The sequence below is a fragment of the Salvelinus fontinalis genome, chromosome 11, assembly GCF_029448725.1.
Source record: "Salvelinus fontinalis isolate EN_2023a chromosome 11, ASM2944872v1, whole genome shotgun sequence".
Taxonomy (NCBI): domain Eukaryota; kingdom Metazoa; phylum Chordata; class Actinopteri; order Salmoniformes; family Salmonidae; genus Salvelinus; species Salvelinus fontinalis.
The window spans coordinates 10759446-10781699 of NC_074675.1; the positions used below are offsets into that span (position 1 = coordinate 10759446).

Genomic DNA, 22254 nt, shown 5'->3' on the forward strand with positions numbered 1-22254 from the left:
TTCAGTGTCTTAAGTTTTCCTTAACCTTAATTGCCTACCGTCAGTAAGCTGTTAGTGTCTTAACGACCGTTCCACAGGTGCATGTTCATTAATTGTTTATGGTTAATTTAACAAGCATGGGAAACAGTGTTTAAACCGTTTACAATGAAGATCTGTGAAGGTATTTGGATTTTTACGAATTATCTTTGAAAGACAGGGTCCTGAAAAAGGGACATTTCTTTTTTATATCTCAAGCACTATATGTATACATAACCAGGTCACATTGGCAATGTCTAAAATGAAATATGTATTTTTTACCATGTTTCAATTGTAATTTTAATGGTTTTCTTGTTTATTTTTCAGTGCTCGCTGAACATTGTTATTTAAGAGAGCCCCACAGACAATAGCTGGTGCCCTTAATGATGAGAGATGATGAGAGAAGCACGAGATTGAACTTCACTCAACTTTCTAGAGCAGTGGTCACCAACTGATCGATCATGATTTACTGGGAGATCTCCAAGGCATTCCTAGTCGATCGTGTTGTAGAAATTCTAATCAAAGAGAAGAGAGGCTGCAGATTATTTCAAACAACACTTTATTATAAGATTTGCAAAAATTAAGCAGTTTACTATGCACTTCAACAGTTGCACAGTTAACAACCAATGAACAGTATCGGTTCTCAGCTTTTTTAGAGAAGTACATCCTATTTGTATACGTGGCAGTCAGCAGAAAGTTTATAAAAGGCAATTAGTTGTATGTGCAGATTTAAGATAGCACGGGGTTGATAGCACGAGGGCTCAACCGTGTAACTGCATTCACAACAGCAAACACTATAAGGTGCTATTTTCTGCAAGTCTCCATACATGTGACTTCCTGAAGCTAGTAAACCCATGGGATGTCACATGCTGTGATCGCACCCAAACGGCACTTACCTGTAAGACCAGTCTCATGACTAAGTCCCACAAAGCCAAGTTTGTATCAGGTTAGAAAAAACACTAGCATATAACGAGACAATTCTTTAAATAGTAAAACACGGGATAGCATGACTAATTTTGTCTCAACCTAATAGAAAATTACTTACAAGCATTTTCATTAAACAAACATTAACATGAGGAAAAATGAAAGACTTTCTTACACTTAGTGAATTACCTCCGTTGTCATTGTGTTTCAACCCTTCACATAGTGTAATTCATTCTCAGAAGGGGCAAAGGAACATATGAGGCAATCACTTCATTGAGACTGTCCATGTTGCCACAGGGTCACCATGACAGTAGGCCCTTAACTCTACCTTGGGGGCACCATTCACATAACCCCCACCGTGAGAATGGCCTAAGGACATGCTGCACCATTAACTTAATGTTTTTACCTCAATGTTATGGATTATCATATTCGTAATCAGACATAGGAAATAAATCAGGTAAATAGTGTTCTGAGGCGTGTCCTTCAGGGGTCAGTAATGGCATGTCAAGAATAGTCTCAACGGCTTTGCTGCACAATTCCTTAACACAAGTTATAATAAGCATTATTGTAGAAAAGATCACTAAGCCATAAATCAACCAATTAAATATTGTAACTCCCATAACACCAAATAATGACTGAACCCATCCAAATAGATTCCAATCGTTGGTGTTCTTTTGGTGTTCCTTTGCGACATCACCGCTAAGCTTTTTCAGATGTCCCACTACAATACAATATACTACCCACCACTGCACACCCAACTTCCTCATCCCCATATTGTTATTTATCCTCTTGCTCTTTTGCACCCCAGTATCTCTACTTGTACATCATCATCTGCACATCTATCACTCCAATGTTAATGCTAAATTACAATTATTTCACCTCTATGGCCTATTTATTGCCTTACCTCCCTACTCTTCTACATTTTCACACACTGTACATATATTTTTCTATTGTGTTATTGACTGTATGTTTGTTTATGTGTAACTCTGTGTTGTTGTTTTTGTCGCACTGCTTTGCTTTATCTTGGCCAGGTCGGAGTTGTAAATTTACAACTGTGACCTGTCCAAGATAAAGCAAAGCAGTGCGACACAAACAACAACCCAGAGTTACACATGGAATAAACAAGCGTACAGTCAATAACACAATAGAAAAAAATAAAGTCTATATACATTGTGTGCAAATGGCGTGAGGTAAAAAATAAATAGGCCATTGTAGCGAAGTAATTACAATTCAGCAGATGAACACAGGAGTGATAACTGAGCAGATGATGATGTGCAAGTAGAGATACTGGTGTGCAAAAGATCAGAAAAGTAAATAAAAACAATATGGGGATGAGGTAGGTAGATTGGGTGGGCTATTTACAGATGGAATATGTACAGCTGCAGCGATCGGTAAGCTGTTCAGATAGCTTATGTTTGAAGTTAGTGAGGGAAATATAAGTCTCCAGCTTCAGCGATTTTTGCAATTCGTTCCAGTCACTGGTAGCAGAGAACTGGAAGGAAAGGCGGCCAAAGGAGGTGTTGGCTTTGGGGATGACCAGTGAGATATACCTGCTGGAGCGTCTGCTACAGGTGGGGGTTGTTATCATGACCAGTGAGCTGAGATAAGGCAGAGCTTTACCTAGCATAGACTAATAGATGACCTGGAGCCAGTGGGTCTGGCGACGAATATGTAGTGAGGGCCAGCCGACTAGAGCATTCAGGTCGCAGTGGTGGGTGTTATAAGGGGCTTTGGTAACAAAACGGATGGCACTGATAGACTGCATCCAGTTTGCTGAGTAGAGTATTGGAAGCTATTTTGTAGATGACATCGCCAAAGTCGAGGATCGGTAAGATAGTAAAACTGACTAAGGTAAGTTTGTCGGCGTGAGTGAAGGAGACTTTCTTGCGAAATAGCCAATTCTAGATTTGTTTTTGGATTGGAGATGTTTAATATGAGTCTGGAAGGAAAGTTTACAGTCTAGCCAGGCTCCTAGGTATTTGTAGTTGTCCACATATTCTAGGTCAGAACCATGCAGGGTAGTGATGCTAGTCGGGCAGGCGGGTGCGAGCAGCGAACGGTTGAAAAGCATGCCTTTGGTTTTACTAGCGTTTAAGAGCAGTTGGAGGCCACGGAAGGAGTGTTGTATGGCATCGAAGCTCGTTTGGAGGTTAGTTAACACAGTGTCCAAAGAAGGGCCAGATGTATACAGAATGGTGTCGTCTGCTTAGTCTCCAGGATCAGGGAATCACCCGCAGCAAGAGCGACATCATTGATATATACAGAGAAAAGAGTCGGCCCGAGAATTTACTCTGTGGTACCCCCATAGAGACTGCCATAGGTCCGGACAACAGGCCCTTCGATTTGACACACGGGACTCTGTCTGCGAAGTAGTTGGTGAACCAAGCGAGGCAGTCATTTGAGGAACCAAAGCTATTGAGCATGCCGATAAGAATACGGTGATTGGGAGCACGTGATACTGCGGAGCTCAGCAGACGTTGACAAATCGAGCTCGTCAAAGTTATTCTATTTTTACCTAAATAACAACGTTGAAACAATATTCTAACATCGGCTGATACATTTTCAAGTACTTACCTTCCCAAAGAGCCATGGACCTCGACCGAGAGGCAAGAAGGACGACCAAAACGTCGTTGATTCCCAAGATAACGATAATGCTACAGCTAGCAAGATTAGCATTAGCCCTCATTACTCAGATGACAGTTCCAGACTGTTGCTCTCGGCCTCTTGCGAGCCTGCCGACATGCTGGCTACTCTCCTCCGGGAAATTCAGGATGTAACAAAGGTCTTCTCTGAAAATTGACAAGAAATCGGCTAAACTCCATTCTTCCATTGACGACCTGAAATCCTCCATGAATGATCTCCTTTTGAGAACGACTGAGGCTGAGTTGCGCATTAGCACAGTTGAAGATACCATCGCTCGACATGACCAGGTTCTTATACAACTGCAGAAGGACAATGCCACCTGCAAAAACAAGGTAGACCAGATGGAGAACCAGAGCAGACGTAGTAATATCCGTGTGGTGCGATTGAAAGGGGACAGCGAGGGCCGTGACCCGGTTCGTTTCTTCACTCAATGGATCCCGGATGTCCTAGGCATAATCAACTTCACCAAGCCTCTGGAAATCGAACGCGGCCACAGAACATCAGCGCCGAAACCCCGGCCAGATGAGCCCCCACGGGCCGTCCTGATCAGGTTCCTTCGTTTCCTAGACAGAGAGAAGATACTGCAACTCGCAAGGGCCAAAGGGGACATCACCATCGATTGCAAGAGGGTCAGCCTTTTCCCGGATATGAGCGCGGATCTCGCCAGACGTCGCAAGGAGTTCAGACCAGCCGCCAAAGCACTGAAGGAGAAGAACATCACTGGCTACCTCATCCACCCTGCCCGGATGAAAGTTCAGTACAAAGGCTGAAGCCATCTCTTCAACACACCGGGAGAAGTGTTCACTTTCCTCAAAGAACGGAACCGCGTCTGAACCAGGATGGTCTCTCTGGGGGATAAGATGCAGTTTGTTTGTTTTCTCTTATCCGTGACTGATCTGCTGATATCTTCTTGGAATTTGGATCCGTTTACCCTGCTATCCGGTCGCTATAATTGATTTGTACATTTTCAACTAACCGTTTTTTCCCCAGGGTGAGTTCTATTACATTTCCAGGAGAGTATATTTTGGTTAAGTCAATATCCACTGGGTGAAGCAAATTAGTGGGCTTAGGCCCACTGCTCCCCCCCCCCCATTTATGTTGCTCCTCTCCTGAAAAGAGACTCAAGCAGCCCCTTACCGTGGGCAGTAAATATTCAGCCATAAATGTCTATTCACAACATTTGTTTTCATCTTAGAGAGCTCGCAGGTTTTAGTTTATGCCAAGGTTAAGCTAGTAAGAGCAAGATGGAAAGCGAGCAGCTAAGTATCTCTATAAGAGTATTGAAGTTTGATGGTTGGGATTGTTGTTTGAGTCTGACAATCGGGGTGGGCGGGATTTCTTTTTTATTTTATTTTTCTATGTTTATTGTTGTTTCCTTCCTAAAGAGACACATAGGTCACTTCTGTGTTCAAACTAAAGTTGAAACATTTCCTGACTATTTACATATGAGAGATTTCCATTCGGTTACATATTTGAAACCCAACCTATGCTTAATCCACTAAAATATGTCACATTCAACGTAAAAGGTCTTAACAGCCCGATTAAAAGGGAAAGACTCTAAACTGCACCTTAAGAAATTAAAGGCTGACATTGTGTTTTTACAAGAAACGCATCTTACAGCCAGTGAACACAAGAAACTGAAGAGGGAATGGGTAGGACAAGTTTTTGCGTCCTCTTTTAACTCCAAAGCAAGAGGAACTGCAATTTTGATAAGTAGACACATCCCCTTCTGCGTCAACAACACCATCTCTGATCCCTCGGGCAGGTTTGTTTTGGTGCAGGTGCATATGTTTTCAGAGTCTTGGACCCTATTGAATATTTATGCGCCTAACTTTGATGACCATATGTTTATACAGAATGTCTTCCTTCAGGTCGCTCAAGCACCACCAGGATGGCTACTGGTTGGAGGAGACTTTAATTTTTGTTTAGATACAGTTCTTGATAGGTCCTCTGATAAACCCTCACTTCTTTCATGTCATTCATGAAAGATCTCAATTTACTAGACATCTGGAGACAGTTGCACCCACAGGAAAGGGACTACTCTTTTTATTCACACCCACACAACACACACACACGCATAGATAACTTTTTACTATCGACCCAACTGTTTCATAGAGTGTTAGATATCGGGGTATCTCCCCAGATTGCATTGACCATTCTCCTCTGGTATTATCAATCTCCATTCCTACCAAGGTAATGGAGCATATAGATGGAGACTAAATTCTACACTCCTAAAGCAACCTGAATTTTGTGCATTCATCAAAGAGCAGATCAAAATTTTTACATTGACAAACAAACCCTCAACTCCTGACAGTTTCATTCTTCGGGACACATTGAAAGCCTATCTGAGGGGACAGAGCATGTCCTATACTAAAGGGTTGAAGAGAAAACACGGTGCGGAACTGAATGCCCTTGAATCTGAAATCTCTGAGCTAGAGAAAACCTACCAAAGAGGCCAGACTAAAGATCTATACAGGCTTTTGGTAAATAAAAAACTGAAATATAATATTCTGAACACATATCAAGCTGAGAGGGTTAAACAGTGTTATTACGAGCTTGGAGAGAAAGCTCACAAAGTATTGGCATGGCAACTGAAAGCAGAGGAAAGTAAGAGGACAATTAATGCCATAGAAACTCTTACTAATGAGATATCTTTCGACCCTACTGAAATTAATAATACTTTTAAGAAATACTATGAAGACCTCTACACTTCCCAATCAAGCAATGATCTATCAGAGATCGACTCCTTTCTCTCCTCTCTCAACCTCCCATGCCTGTCAGAGGAAGACAGAGAGCGCCTGAGTGAACAGTTCTCAGTTCCTGAATTGTTGGAGGCCATTAAATCCCTACCTTCTAATACATCTCCTGGGGAGGATGGCTTCCCTCCAGAGTTCTATAAAGAATTTAGGGAGCTGTTGGTCCCCTACCTTATGGAGGTACTTAAAAAAGCCAGGGAAGACAACTGCTTTCCAGAGTCTTTCTCTCAAGCAGTGATTACTGTAATCCACAAGAAAGGGAAAACCCCGCTAAAGTGCGCCTCCTATAGATCAATCTCTCTCCTTAACACAGATTGTAAACTGGTCACCAAGATGCTATCTAAGAGACTGGAGTCATGTTTTCCCCTGTTGGTCAACCCAGATCAGACTGGTGTCATAATTAATAGATTGTCTTCCAATAATCTCAGAAGGTTCTTTGATATAATTCACCTTGCTAACAAAAACAAAATACCTAGTGTCGCAGTCTCCCTCGACGCTGAAAAGGCCTTTGATAGGGTTGAATGGCCATACCTCTTTCGCGTCTTGGAAAAGTTTGGTTTAGGTACCGTGTTTGTAAATTTGATAAAATGACTCTACAAATCTCCCTAAAGCTAGGATTGCTACCAATGGGATTACTTCCTCCTCTTTCCCTCTCTCTAGGTGGAACAGACAAGGTTGCCCAATTAGCCTCCACCTCTTTGTCCTCGCCATTGAACCGTTGGCTGAGGCTATTAGAACGTGCCCTGACATACATGGCTTTGAGGTTGGCCCCCATACCCATAAGTTATCATTCTTTGCGGATGACCTTATCTTATTTTTAACAAACTCAGAACACTTCCTCGACTGACGGGATGAGGTCAATATCCTTCCAGGATACCCGGGCCAGGTCGATTAGAAAGGCCTGCTCGCAGAAGTGTTTTAGGGAGCGTTTGACAGTGATGAGGGGTGGTCGTTTGACCGCGGACCCATATCTGATGCAGGCAATGAGGCAGTGATCGCTGAGTTCCTGGTTGAGAACAGCAGAGGTGTATTTGGAGGGCAAGTTGGTTAGGATAATATCTATGAGGGTTCCCATGTTTACGGATTTAGGGTTGTACCTGGTGGGTTCCTTGATGATTTGTGTGAGATTGAGGGCATCTAGCTTAGATTGTAGGACTGCCGGGGTGTTAAGCATATCCCAGTTTATGTCACCTAGCAGCACGAACTCTGAAGATAGATGAGGGGCAATCAATTCACATATGGTGTCCAGGGCACAGCTGGGAGTTGAGGGGGGGGGGGGTCTATAACAGGCGGCAACAGTGAGAGACTTATTTCTGGAGAGATTAATTTTTACAATTAGAAGCTCGAACTGTTTGGGCATAGACCTGGAAAGTATGGCAAAACTTTGCAAACCATCTCTGGAGTAGATTGCAACTCCTCCCCCTTTGGCAGTTCTATCTTGTTAGTCACTACTACTACTACTGCTAGTCCACTTACATACTTACATAGTTATAAAATACTAAAACAATGGTCAGCAACCTTTTCTAAGTCAAGATCACTTTCTGAGTCAAAATGCAAGCCAAGATCTACCGCTCAGATTTTTTTTACACAACTTAAAAAATGTAAGCCTATGCTAAATTAACCAATTAAAAACAGTACTGTAGCAATGACGTTTATGCAGTAAACTATAGGCCCAGTACATTATTACCTTATGTTTGCTTTGCTTGAATTGTTGTTTTTTATTACAGATACTCTTTATTGTGGACTTGAGTTTGAAATACAAGACAAAGAGCTAGTGACAACCAAGACCATCACTTTCAGAGAGCCCCAACTTTGTAGCCAGTAGTATTGTGACTTTCAGCATTTATTCCTAGGCCTCAACAATGACTTGAATTGAGGTGCATGTTTTTGACTGTTGACTTATGCAAAATCATTCTAACAGGATACAACATATTTTGAATCCTTCTTCAAATATTTGAAAAAGGGGTTGGGGTATCATTTTACTTGCACCTTTCAGGACAAAAGGCTATCAAGTTACAAAGTAAAGATGAATGGGCCAAAGGTAATTAAAAGTGACTGTGCGCCTTTAATCAGAAACTAATTTCAATATTAGGACAAGAAACTCACTACCACTGGGTGCCAGCCAGGTATGGTGCACCTCACACTCCCTCCTTACAGGCGTGCCTGGATCTTAGTGGGAGAGTGAGAGAGGAAAGTCATCCTGTCTGTATCCCCAGGCTGAGCGCTCACACGCAGAGGGATGATGAGGCTAGGCTGGGTTCGAGGGCTGACCCCTTTGCTGGCCATGGCTGCTGGAATACTCTACATCACATCTATTAAGCAGGAGATTGCTTCTCATGGGGAGCTACTGCAGAGGGCCCATCAAAATGACTCGGTCAGGGGCCAGGACATGCTCAAGAGGCTGGAGAAGATGGAAGCTCACATTGAGAAGCTGGGTGAGTCTCAATCTCCTTCATTTACTTGTGACTTACCTGGAAGAGAAATACCAGAAGCTCTGTCCACATACTATGCCTGGACTACAGTCTGCCACTGTTGTAGCTGGTAGGGCAGATTTATAGGGGAGAATTTGAGAACAAATTAGAATCTAGCCTGAGCCTACATGTAGAGTTGATCCCAGAAAAAGTTATTTCACACTTCACAGTGATTATTGTAAAAGGGAATCTGTTCTCGGTTAAATAAAGGGTTTAAATAAACTAATAAAGGGTTTAAATAAACTAACAAAGGAATAAATAAAATGACCATTTTAAATTGTTCTTTAATCCTGTATACTATTGCTTGATGAACTACATAAATTCTGTTTTGATCTATCAACTTGTATGTGCCAAAGTTTGCCTTATTGCTTCATTTTACAGTTACAAAGAAGAAAACACTTTTCCCACAGTTACATCAAGTTCATTCTCCCAGGCGGAAAAAGAGTTCCAAACAACAGTGCAGATAAAAAATTGCAGAACGGCGCAAAGTTCTGTACCCAATCTTCAAGGAGAATAGATGAAAAGGGAAACGTGTAGCTCTTGTAGTCGATAAACTATTTATTGATAACCAAATGTTCTGAGACACAAAGACTACTCTTCTAAATATTACAAAGTTCCCATAGAGTAGTCGCATAATTCTACACCCAATCCTAGCCATAATAGGGATTGTAATAAAAAATATATAGAAAAGCAATAAAATACATCAATTGTTAAAAGAAGTAAACTACAATTACAATGAAAAATAATGAGTATTAAACTTTCCATTTATAGTATTTCATTAATTGGTTAGACAGCATTAGAATAACAAACAGGATATAACATCTATAGAAGAGACAGAAATGCTTATGGGGGAGGTGTTGCTGCATATATTCAGAGCCATATCCCTGTAATGCTTAGAGAAGATCTTATGTCAAAGTGTTATTGAGTGTTGTGGTTGGAGGTTCACTTGGCACATCTAAAGCCTTTTGTTTTGTCGTGTTGCTATGGGCCACAAAGTGCTAACAGTTAGTCTAAATAATGTGTGTCAAATGCTTGATAGTGTACGTATGTGATGTAAACAGAGAGGTCTACTTTCTTGTTTACCTGAATATTGACTGGTTTTCATCAAGCTGTCCACTCAAGAGGAAGCTTCTTACTGTAACCAGTGCCTGTAATCTGGTTCAGGTTATTAATCAACCTACCAGGGTGTTTACGAACACTACAAGAACAAGATCATCCACATGTATCGATCACATTTTTACTAAAACTGTAGAACTTTCTTCTAAAGCTGTATCCGTACCCATTGGATGCAGTGATCACAATATAGTAGCTATATCCAGGAAAGCCAAAGTTCCAACAGCTGGGCCTTAAATAGTGTTTAAGAGATCATACAAAAGATTTTGCTGTGACTCTTATGTGGATGATGGTAAAAATATTTGTTGGTCTGATGTGATTAATGAGGAGCATCCAGACGCTGCACTTGATGCATTTATGAAATTGCTTCTTCCAACTATTGATAAACATGCACCTGTTAAGAAACTGACTGTTAGAACTGTTAAGGCTCCATGGACTGATGAGGAATTGAAAAACAGTATGGTTGAAAGAGATGGGGCAAAAAGAGTGGCTAACAAGTCTGGCTGCACATCTGACTGGCTGACTTACTGCAAATTCAGAAATTATGTTACAACAAAAAGAAGAAGAAACTGTATTATGATGCCAAAGTAAATTATATAAAGAATGATAGAAACAACTTTGGATTACCTTAAATTAAATTTTGGACAGAAAGACAAATTCAAATGAATCTTTCATCGAATCAGATGGCTTATTCATCACAAATCCATTTGATGTTGCCAATTATTTGTGTGATTACTTAATTTGCAAAGTGGGCAAACTTAGGCAGTAAATGCCAACAACGAACAGTAAGCCATCGTATTCATGCATTCATGCATAATGAAAGAAAAGCATTGTAAGCTGGAATTTTTTTAAGTTAGTGTGGGAGAGGTGGAAAAATTATTGTTATCAATCAATAATGACAAACCTCCTGGTGTTGCCAACTTAGATGGAAAGCTACTGAGGATGGTAGCTGACTCTATATCCACTCCTATCTGTCATATCTTAATCTGAGCCTAGAGGAAAGTCTTTGTCCTCAGGCCTGGACGGAAGCCAAAGTAAATCCGCTACCCTAGAGTGGTAAAGCGGCCTTCATTGGTTCTAACAGCAGACCTATAAGCTTGCTGCCAGCTCTTAGCAAACTGTTGGAAAAAATGGTGTTTGACCAAATATAATACTATTTCTTTGTAAACAAATTAAAAACAGACTTTCAACATGCTTATAGAGAAGGACACTCAACATGCATTGCACTGACACAAATGACTAATGATTGGTTGAAAGAAATTGATAGTACGAAGATTGTGGGAGCTGTACTGTTAGATTTCAGTGCAGCCTTTGATATTATTGACAATAACCTGTTGTTGAAAACATGTCTGTGTTATGGCTTTTCAACCTCTGCCATATTATGGATTCAGAGCTATCTATGTAATAGAACTCAAAGGGTTTTCTTTAATGGAAGCTTCTCTAATGTCAAACAAGTAATGTGTGGTGTACCACAGGGCAGCTATCTAGACCCTCTACTCTTTTCTATTTTTACCAATGACCTGCCACTGGCATTAAACAAAGCATGTGTGTACATGATGATTCAAACACATACGCATCAGCAACCACAGCAAATGAATGGGTGGTTTAGAATGGGTGGTCAGTAATAAACTGGTACTGAACATCTCTACAACTAAGAGCATTATATTAGGTACAAATAATTCCCTAAATTCTAGACCTCAGCTTAATCTGGTAATGAATGGTATGGCTGTTGAGCAAGTTGAGGAGACTAAATTACTTGGCGTTACCTTAGATTGTAAACTGTCATGGTCAAAAGATATAGAGTCAATGGTTGTAAATCTGGGGAGAGTTCTGTCCGTAATAAAGAGATGCTCTTCTTTTTTGACACCACACTCCAAAAATCAAGTTCTGCAGGCTCTAGGTTTGTCTAATCTACATTATTGTCCAGTTGTGGGGTCCAGTGATGCAAGGTTAAGCTGCAGCTGGCCCAGAACAGAGCGGCACATCTTGTTCCTCATTGTAATCAGAGGGCTGATATAAATGCTATGCATGCCAGTCTCTCTTGGCTAAGCGTTGAGGAGAGACTGACTGCATCGCTCCTTTTTTTAAGAAACATTAATGTGTTGAAAATCCCAAATTGTTTGCATAGTCAACTTACACACAGCTCTGACACCTACACTTACCCCACCAGGCATGCCACCAGGGGTCTTTTCACAGTCCCCAAATCCAGAACAAATTTGAGAAAGCGTACCCTTATTATATAAAGCCATTTTTGCATGGAACTCCGTTCCATCTTATATTGCTCAAATAAACAGCAAACCTGGTTTCAAAAAACAGATAAAGCAACACCTCACGGCACAACGCCTCTCCCCTATTTGACCTAGATAGTTTGCGTGTATGCATTGATATCTAGGCTACGTGTGCCTTTAAAACACGTTTTATGTAGTTTTGTCCTTGAGCTGTTCTTGTCTATTAATGTTCTGTATTATGTCATGATTCATGTTTTGTGTGGACCACAGGAAGAGTAGCTGCTGCTTTTGCAACAGCTAATGGGAATCCTAATAAAATACCAAAATACCAAATATGCAGCCAAATCAGAAAGATGACTATGGTCAGAGACCTACTAAAGCAGCACCGCCCCCTCAAGATTCTGAGCCTGCCTGGCAGGGTTGGTGCTAAAAACCAAAGCCCCCCAAGGAAATTCTCAAAGCTGCTAATGATAAACTTGACAACCTTGTACGTAGCTGGTGGGGATTCCGGTGGAGTTCCCCTGCCCAGGTAGTGGCAGTGCTGGCAACATTAGCTGCAGTAACCCATGGGGAGGGATCACAATCTGACATTCAGAGAGGGGGCATATTATTGTGGCCCTGGTGGCACAAAATAATCAGAGGTCTGACTGCACAGAGATGCTTGGGAAAATGGTCACAGTAGAGGACAAGCATGTGTGTGTTTCAGGGGAAGGGGGTGTATCTGAGCTCCATCACCTAGGACTCAAAACTCCCCATTTCTGCCTGTTTTTGCTTAATTTTGCATGACTTCTCAAACAGCTGCAACTGTATATGCATTCGTAAATCAAGTCCTTTGTCACAAATGCCTTCGGAACTGTGTTATTACGCACACCTGGTCCCCTTTTCCCTGATTGTAATTGTATAAATGTGCCCTTTGGTTTCCATTGGGCTGTCGATTATTGTTCCACTGTCCGTTGGTCGTGTGAGTACCTGTGCTGTGTTGTTTTGGCTATCGTGCCACGTATTGTGCACAGATGATTACGGGTCTCGTCCTGTGTTGTATCATTGTGCGCTTGTGTGTGTTTGGGTGTTGTCCCGTGTATTTATTAGAGGTACTCCTTGCTCTTTTGTTTAGGTTTCAACCCTGTGTTTTGTATACGTATTTGTTTGGTCTTCGTCCCCATGCCTTTACATGGCACGCTGTAATTTGGGTATAATAAAAAAAACTATTACGCATTCCTGTGCCTGTCTCCCGATCCCTTTATACCAGCGTGACATCCTTTCTTGAGTTGGGATCTGGGATGGAACAACTGTTGAGCATCTGAGTTTATGGTTGTTTGTGGGGGGAAATGGGTTGAGTGTGTGTGTGTGTCCCACAACTGTTGCTCGGGAGAAAATATGTTAGGGACAATATATGATGAATCGCAATAATTGTTTGCTAAAATATGAATTGCTTTCCAAAATTTTTATTTTTGTAATGGCAATCCTGGTTAGAGGTAGCAATCCTTTGCATGACCTGCCTTCATTGTTACAAATATTAGTTGTTACTTATGGACATTTTTATTCATATACAGTACCAGTCAAAATTTTGGACACACCTACTCATTCAAGGGTTTTTCTTTATTTTTACTATTTTCTACATTGTAGAATAATAGTGAAGACATTAAAACTATGAAATAGTTGGAGTAACCCAAACAAGTGCTAAAGAAATCAAAATATATTTTATATTTGAGATTCTTCGAAGCAGCCACCCTTTGCCTTGATGACAGCTATGCACACTCTTGGCATTGTCTGAACCAGCTTCATGAGGTAGTCACCTGGAATGCATTTCAATTAACAGGTGTGCCTTGTTAAAATGTAATTTGTGGAATTTCTTTCCTTCTTAATGCGTTTGAGCCAATCAGTTGTGTCGTGACAAGGTAGGGGGGTATACAGAAGATAGCCCTATTTGCTAAAAGACCATATTAATGTCCATATTATGGAAAATAACAGCTCAAATAAGCAAAGAGAAACGACAGTCCATCATTACTTTAAGACATGAAGGTAAGTCAATATGGAGCATTTCAATAACTTTGAAAGTTTCTACAAGTGTAGTTGCAAAAAACATCAAGAGCTATGATGAAACTGGTTCTCATGAGGACAGCCACATGAAAGGAAGACCCAGAGTTACCTCTGCTGCAGAGCATAAGTTCATTAGAGTTAACCTCAGATTGCAGCCCAAATAAATGCTTCACAGTTCAAGTAACAGACACATCTCAACATCAACTGTTCAGAGGAGACTGCGTGAATCAGGCCTCCATGGTCGAATTTCTGCAAAGAAACCACTACTAAAGTACACCAATAAGAATAAGACTTGCTTGAGCCAAGAAACTCAGCATTAGAACGGTGGAATGGACATTAGACCGGTGGAAATGTGTTCTTTGGCCTGATGAGTCCAAATTTGAGATTTTTGGTTCCAACCGCCGTGTCTTTGTGTGACACAGAGTAGGTGAACGGATGATCTCTGCATATGTGGTTCCCACGGTGAAGCATGGAGGAGGAGGTGTGATGGTGCTTTGCTGGTGACACTGTCGTGATTTAATTAGAATTCAAGGCACACTTAACCATCAAGGAAGAGCGTTCCTCATGAAGATGGTTGAGACAATGCTAAGAGTGTACAAAGCTGTCATCAAGGCAAAGGGTAGCTACGTCGAAGAATCTAAAATCTAAAATATCTTATGATTTGTTTAACACTTTTTTTGTTACTACATTACTACATGTATTAATTCATAGTTTTTGTTTTCACTATTGTTCTTCAATGTAGAAAATAGTAAAAATAAAGAAAAACCCTTGAATGAGAAATGAGTCCAAACTTTGACTAGTACTGTATATTTTTGAATACCTTTATATAATGCAAATCGAGGTGAGGTCGATGGAAATGCTTTTGTCCGTTAATTTGCTTCTGTTCTGTTGGTGGCACTGTATGCTCTTTTCTAAGGATGTGTCCCGGTCTCTCGGGGGCCCTGAAATCCAGGGGTACGGGGGTGGTCTGCTGGTCACTGGGATGACATCCCAACTTCGGATGGGGAAGGGTTTTAGCAGGTGCAATAGTGGGGAACAATTGAAGGTTTACGTAATAGCAATGCTGTTACGACTTCCGCCGAAGTCGGCCCTTCTCCTTGTTCGGGTGCTGTTCGGCGGTCGACGTCACCGGCTTTCTAGTCACCATCGATCCATTTTTCAGTTTCGTTTTGTTTTGTCTGTATTATACACACCTGGTTTCAATACCCCCATCATGTTCCCTATTTAACCCTCTGGCTTTCATTTCTGTTTTGTCCGTGATTGTCTGTGCGTTAGGTGTTGTAGTTGATACGTGTATGTATCTGTTTATTTTCCATTTGTGGAATTGTGCATTTATTTTGAGTAAAACACTGTGGTTTCGCTCAACACCTGTGTCCTGCGTTTGACTCCAAATATTCTCCGCACACAACCCTGACAAATGCAAATATTATGGTACAGTTATATGAATACTCAATCACTATAGAACTTTTTAATGGTGAGTTTACAAAGATATATGATTTTAAACTTGTATCATTATGGTAAATGCTGAAATAAGTATAGCCACTTATAATTGTAATGGCTTAGCGGATAATAAGAAAAGACGATCAGTATTTCCCTGGCTAAAAGTGAAGGAAAATAATATCTATTATTTACAGGAAACTCATTCAACAATTTCAGATGAAGTTGTGTAAAAAAGACTGAGGGGTGCGTAAAAAACATTCTCCCATGGGCAAAGAAATTCAAAAGGGGTGATGATATTAATTCATTAACAGTAATTTTGATCCGAATGTGCAAATTGTCCAAACAGATCCTCAATGTAGATGGATGATTTTATATATGTTAATGGACCATAAACAGATATGGCTCATTAACCTACTCTACCGGTCAAAAGAAAATAGTAAAAATAAAGAAAAATCCTTGAATGAGCAGGTGTTCTCAAACTTTTGACCGGTAGTGTATGTATATTTATATATACAGTGGGGAGAACAAGTATTTGATACACTGCCGATTTTGCAGGTTTTCCTACTTACAAAGCATGTAGAGGTCTGTAATTTCTATCGTAGGTACACTTCAACTGTGAGAGACGGAATCTAAAACAAAAACCCAGAAAATCACATTGTATGATTTTTAAGTAATTAATTAGCATTTTATTGCATGACATAAGTATTTGATACATCAGAAAAGCAGAACTTAATATTTGGTACAGAAACCTTTGTTTGCAATTACAGAGATCATACGTTTCCTGTAGTTCTTGACCAGGTTTGCACACACTGCAGCAGAGATTTTGGCTCACTCCTCCATACAGACCTTCTCCAGATCCTTCAGGTTTCGGGGCTGTCGCTGGGCAATACGAACTTTCAGCTCCCTCCAAAGATTTTCTATTGGGTTCAGGTCTGGAGACTGGCTAGGCCACTCCAGGACCTTGAGATGCTTCTTACGGAGCCACTCCTTACTTGCCCTGGCTGTGTGTTTCGGGTCGTTGTCATGCTGGAAGACCCAGCCACGACCCATCTTCAATGCTCTTACTGAGGGAAGGAGGTTGTTGGCCAAGATCTCGCGATACATGGCCCCATCCTTCCTCCCCTCAATACGGTGCAGTCGTCCTGTCCCCTTTGCAGAAAAGCATCCCCAAAGAATGATGTTTCCACCTCCATGCTTCATGGTTGGGATGGTGTTCTTGGGGTTGTACTCATCCTTCTTCTTCCTCCAAACATGGCGAGTGGAGTTTAGACCAAAAAGCTCTATTTTTGTCTCATCAGACCACACGACCTTCTCCCATTCCTCCTCTGGATCATCCAGATGGTCATTGGCAAACTTCAGAGGGGCCTGGACATGCGCTGGCTTGAGCAGGGGGACCTTGCGTGCGCTGCAGGATTTTAATCCATGACGGTGTAGTGTGTTACTAATGGTTTTCTTTGAGACTGTGGTCCCAGCTCTCTTCAGGTCATTGACCAGGTCCTGCAGTGTAGTTCTGGGCTGATCCCTCACCTTCCTCATGATCATTGATGCCCCACGAGGTGAGATCTTGCATGGAGCTCCAGACCGAGGGTGATTGACCGTCATCTTGAACTTCTTCCATTTTCTAATAATTGCGCCAACAGTTGTTGCCTTCTCACCAAGCTGCTTGCCTATTGTCCTGTAGCCCATCGCAGCCTTGGGCAGGTCTACAATTTTATCCCTGATGTCCTTACACAGCTCTCTGGTCTTGGCCATTGTGGTTAGGTTGGAGCCTGTTTGATTGAGTGTGTGGACAGGTGTCTTTTATACAGGTAACAAGTTCAAACAGGTGCAGTTAATACAGGTAATGAGTGGAGAACAGGAGGGCTTCTTAAATAAAAAAAAACAGGTCTGTGAGAGCCGGAATTCTTACTGGTTGGTAGGTGATCAAATACTTATGTCATGCAATAAAATGCAAATGAATTACTTAAAAATCATACAATGTGATTTTCTGAATTTTTGTTTTAGATTCCGTCTCACAGTTGAAGTGTACCTATGATAAAAATTACAGACCTCTACATGCTTTGTAAGTAGGAAAACCTGCAAAATCGGCAGTGTTTCAAATACTTGTTCTCCCCACTGTATGTGGGTATGTGTATGTATATATATATTTAAATATACTCTGTATATTTACAAAAAAAATATTTGGGTGTTTAGAAATGATGCAGACAATTACATTGATGGATGCTACAATCTATCTGCAACATTAAAGCTGATCTACCCAAAAAAGGTCATTACATAATAATAAATAACCTTATTCATCAACTTTTTATAAAACACCTAAAAACAGTGACTGAAGCTGTATATATGAGATCATGCTCTGTTCGTATCAAAAGGAGTGAATCATGTTGATTCTGGCAGTCATGACACATTTATTACAGTGTGATGAACAGCTGTCATGTGTGTCCACAGTGAAGACAATCAACGACGGGAGCAGTCTGAAAGAGGGGCAGGCTGTGAAGACTCCTGAGGTCAAGGAGAGGAAGGTGGTGAAGAAGGTGTACCCCAACTCAGCTCTGTTCACAAGCTGGGGTGGCGAGCTCTCAGAGGAGGAGCAGAAAGAGGCAGAGGGGCTGTTTCAGATGTATGGATACAACGCCTTCCTGAGTGACAGACTACCCCTGAACAGGGAAATCCCTGATACTCGCGATCCTAAGTAAATCATTTTCCACCACCTCAACACAGCAAATTATGGATAAGCTGATGAAATTGTAACCACAGTCTGTTGCATTGCTGCCATCCGAGGTTAATTCCATCTCCAGCACTGTGAACGCAATTTGAGCAATCGTGAACTTAGAATTAGAAGGTTTTATCTATCTATCTAATATGGTTCTACCCCTCATTAGTTTGACTGGTGTGAGATTTTTTTTTATTGTATTCTTTTAAACTGAACAACATGAATTGGGGTATTTAGAGTACTATACAGGTAGAGATCATTGAAAAGAACATAAAAAAAAAAAACACATTTTGACAAAAATGCAGTCCAAGCTCTTGAAATGATATTGAAATTGGCAATAACTTTAAGAATGAAACAGCAGCTTTGGTGAAGTGAATGAATGATATGAGGTGGACAAAATGTTTTTGTTGTGCCTCTTAGATGTGCTAAGCACCAGTATCCCCATGACCTGCCCACCATCAGCGTGGTGTTGATCTACTTGGACGAGGCCCTGTCAATCATCAAGAGAGCCGTCCGCAGCATCATAGACAAGACCCCCCAAACGCCTGCTCAAAGACATCATACTGGTGGATGACCACAGCTCCAATGGTTTGCCTAATTTGTCTCTTCTCACCTCTTAGAAACATTTCAAAGTATATTTGGTAACATTTAGATTGAACGTAGGTGTGGCGTTCAACTTCTGTTGTGTATCACTGATTTGAAAGTGTCTGCTTTCACAGAGGATCTAAAGGAGAAGTTGGATGCCTACATCAGCTTCATCCATGAAGAGCGTCCCGGCCTGGTGAAGAGAGTGAGACACTCAGAGCAGCTCGGTCTCACACAGGCCCGCCTCTCAGGGTGGAGAGAAGCTACAGGAGATGTGGTGGCCATCTTGGATGCCCACATAGAGGTCCATGTGGAATGGTAGTCTAAATGAAATATTGCAGTGAGACTTTTTGAACCCCCCCCCCCCCCCCCCCCCAACATGGTGTTTTGACTCTGTGTTTGTGTGAACAGGGCGGAGCCTCTGTTAGCTCACATAAAGGAGGACCGCACGTTGGTGTTGACACCGGTGTTTGACAAAGTCCATTTCGATGACTTGACCGTCACACGCTATGGGCCTGCTGCAGATGCCTTTGACTGGGCCCTGTGGTGTATGTATGAGTCCTTCAGACCTGAGTGGTATGCCTTGAAAGACGAGTCACAGCCAGGAAAGTGAGTTGTTCGTGATTTCATCATCGGATGATAGTCCAGTTTCACAAATCTGTTTGAATAGACGATAAGGAAAGCACAGCATTGGGAGGAAAATCTTCCCTAATATTTACAACTGGATTATTATTTTGCGTTATCTATTCATTAAAATGAATGTCACTTCTCCCAATGTGGAATTGACCATGATTTGTCCTGTATGTTTGTCAGGAGCCCCTCCATTATGGGCATACTAGTGGTTGATCGCCTGTTCTTTGGAGAAATTGGTGCTCTGGATGGTGGTATGAAGATCTATGGAGGTGAAAATGTTGAACTGGGCATCCGGGTAAGCCCCTCTGCTACAGTTTCTAAATGAATGTTTGAAATCAAAGCAGACTTGTGTTTTCAGAATTACTTTCTGTTCTTGAGTCATTCAGTCTGAACAAACCAATCTACATCCAACATCCAGACACTTCAGTCCATATCATTAAACTCTTCCTTCTCTCTTGGTCTTTGGTGTGTCTAGGTGTGGCTTTGTGGTGGAAGTGTCGAGGTCATACCTTGTTCTAAAATAGCCCACATCGAGAGGGCCCATAAACCCTATCTCCCCGACCTGAGCATTACAATGAAGAGGAATGCTCTGAGAGTGGCTGAGGTCTGGATGGATGACTACAAACATAATGTCAACATTGCCTGGAACATCCCACTAAAGGTACTGTACACAACAAACCAATCAAAAAGTAGGTTTTGTTCAGCTGCTCCTATAGAATAGCAATGATTGCTGTTTTGCATGCCTTGTGTTTGAAAATAAGCAGACTACACAGTCAATATTATTTAAAAAATGGTCTATTACTCAATGCCATAATAAATATCATAGGATATATGTAAAATGATGGCGGTAAGCAAAAGTGGATAATAGGTGGATTGCTCACATGGCCTGTGTTTCTGATTTAGAAATCTTCTTTCTCACCACAGGATCATGGCATAGACATTGGGGATGTTTCAGAGAGGAAGAAGTTGAAAAAGAGGCTGAACTGCAAACCCTTCCAGTGGTATCTGGATAACGTGTATCCCATGTTAGACCCCCTGGGTGACTTGCTTGGTTATGGAGCTGTGAGTGATGCTAAAATGTTACAGTTGTTCTGGAACTTTTTCCTCACAAACTGTGTTTAGTGGCATGCAGGGCATCCTTTTGTCAATAGGATGCAGGGTCATAAATCCGGATAGGAATCTGCACTTTTATAACCGTTTATCTCTCTACATAAAATCAACAGCTGGTCAATGACCAGAAGACGGATCTCTGTATAGATCAAGGCCCAGTTCCGGGGAACACACCTATTTTATATGGATGCCATTATTTTGGTCCACAGGTTTGTATAAACATTGCTTAGTATCTTAGAATTTAACTAGATGTATAATATCCCATGGCAGACTTGCGATTCAATCCATGCCACAATGGAAAGTACTATCAATACCACAGACTCAGAAAAGCCTAAATATCTATACTCTCTGTCCAGAACTGTTATCATCGAGCCAGTGGGGAGATCTACATTGGAGGCATCAAGTCTCACAAGTACAACAGTAATCGCTGTCTGGTGGACACTGGCACTCGAACCCCAGGACTGTATGAGTGCAAGGTGGCCAAGCAGAAGGGATTCCACATGCTCTGGGACTTCCAACAGGTAAGCACTCTAACATGATTAAGGGAAGTTGATGCTTATAAATTGTTGGAAACGACGGAGATGTCTTTGACTTTTTTTTTATTATTGTGATGCTGTACAGTAGAATGCTGCTGTGTTTTACAGGGAAAAGCCATCCAGAACAGACAGACAAAGAGATGTCTGGAGATTGCCCCAGGGGAGAACACTTACTACCAGCTCATCATTCAGGAGTGCAGTGGGCAGCACTGGAACATACAGAATCTGATTAAAGACTTCTGATACACTGAGATAGTTAGGCCTACTAGAGACAATACAAGTGGGAAGGTGGTATTTACCACATACGACTGGTAAAAGTCCACTTGAACGTCCCTCCAACTGGTAGTTACTAGTGGGAAACTCGTCTATCTTCCCTGAGCTCCGACTTCTCCCACTTCTCCCACTCCGACTTCTGCTGACCTCTGACGTCACCTACTAAGGAAATTACCCTTTTAACAGCATTTTCAGCAGATCAATGCAACAACAAAACATTCTTTACAAAAATCTATCTAGAAATATGAACATTATAACATTATAATTTAACAAACACGATAGCTGTACTCATAGTTTATGGTTTACGCAACTTCTTGGCCATTAGCCAATCGGCATTTCTCAATGAGTTCAAAGCATGTAAATGCATCCAACTGGTATTTATGATTTCACAACTGGTAATTACAACCTTCCCACTTTGTTATGAACACAGCATTATCATCATGCTTTGAAAATCCTATCTTAGTCAGCAGTGAGATGACTGGGATCTTAGTGAGCTGTTGGTTGTACGCGTCATTCAGGCCAGGTGTTTTGTGCCCCCTTCCTTTTAGCTAAAAAATATAACATATACAGTACCAGTCAAAGGTTTGGACACACCTACTCTTTCAAGGGTTTTTCTTTATTTTTTATATGTTCTACATTGTAGAATAATAGTGAAGACATCAAAACTATGAAATAACACATAGAATCATTTAGTAACTAAAAAAGTGTTAAACAAATCAAAATATATTGTATATTTGAGATTCTTCAAAGTAGCCACCCGTTGCCTTGATGACA

At 41.3% G+C, this 22254-nt stretch overlaps 1 pseudogene; it reads left to right on the forward strand.

The window, feature by feature from the left end:
• Positions 1-8492: 8492 nt before the first annotated feature.
• Positions 8493-21486, forward strand: LOC129865001 (probable polypeptide N-acetylgalactosaminyltransferase 8; annotated as a pseudogene).
• Positions 21487-22254: the final 768 nt, after the last annotated feature.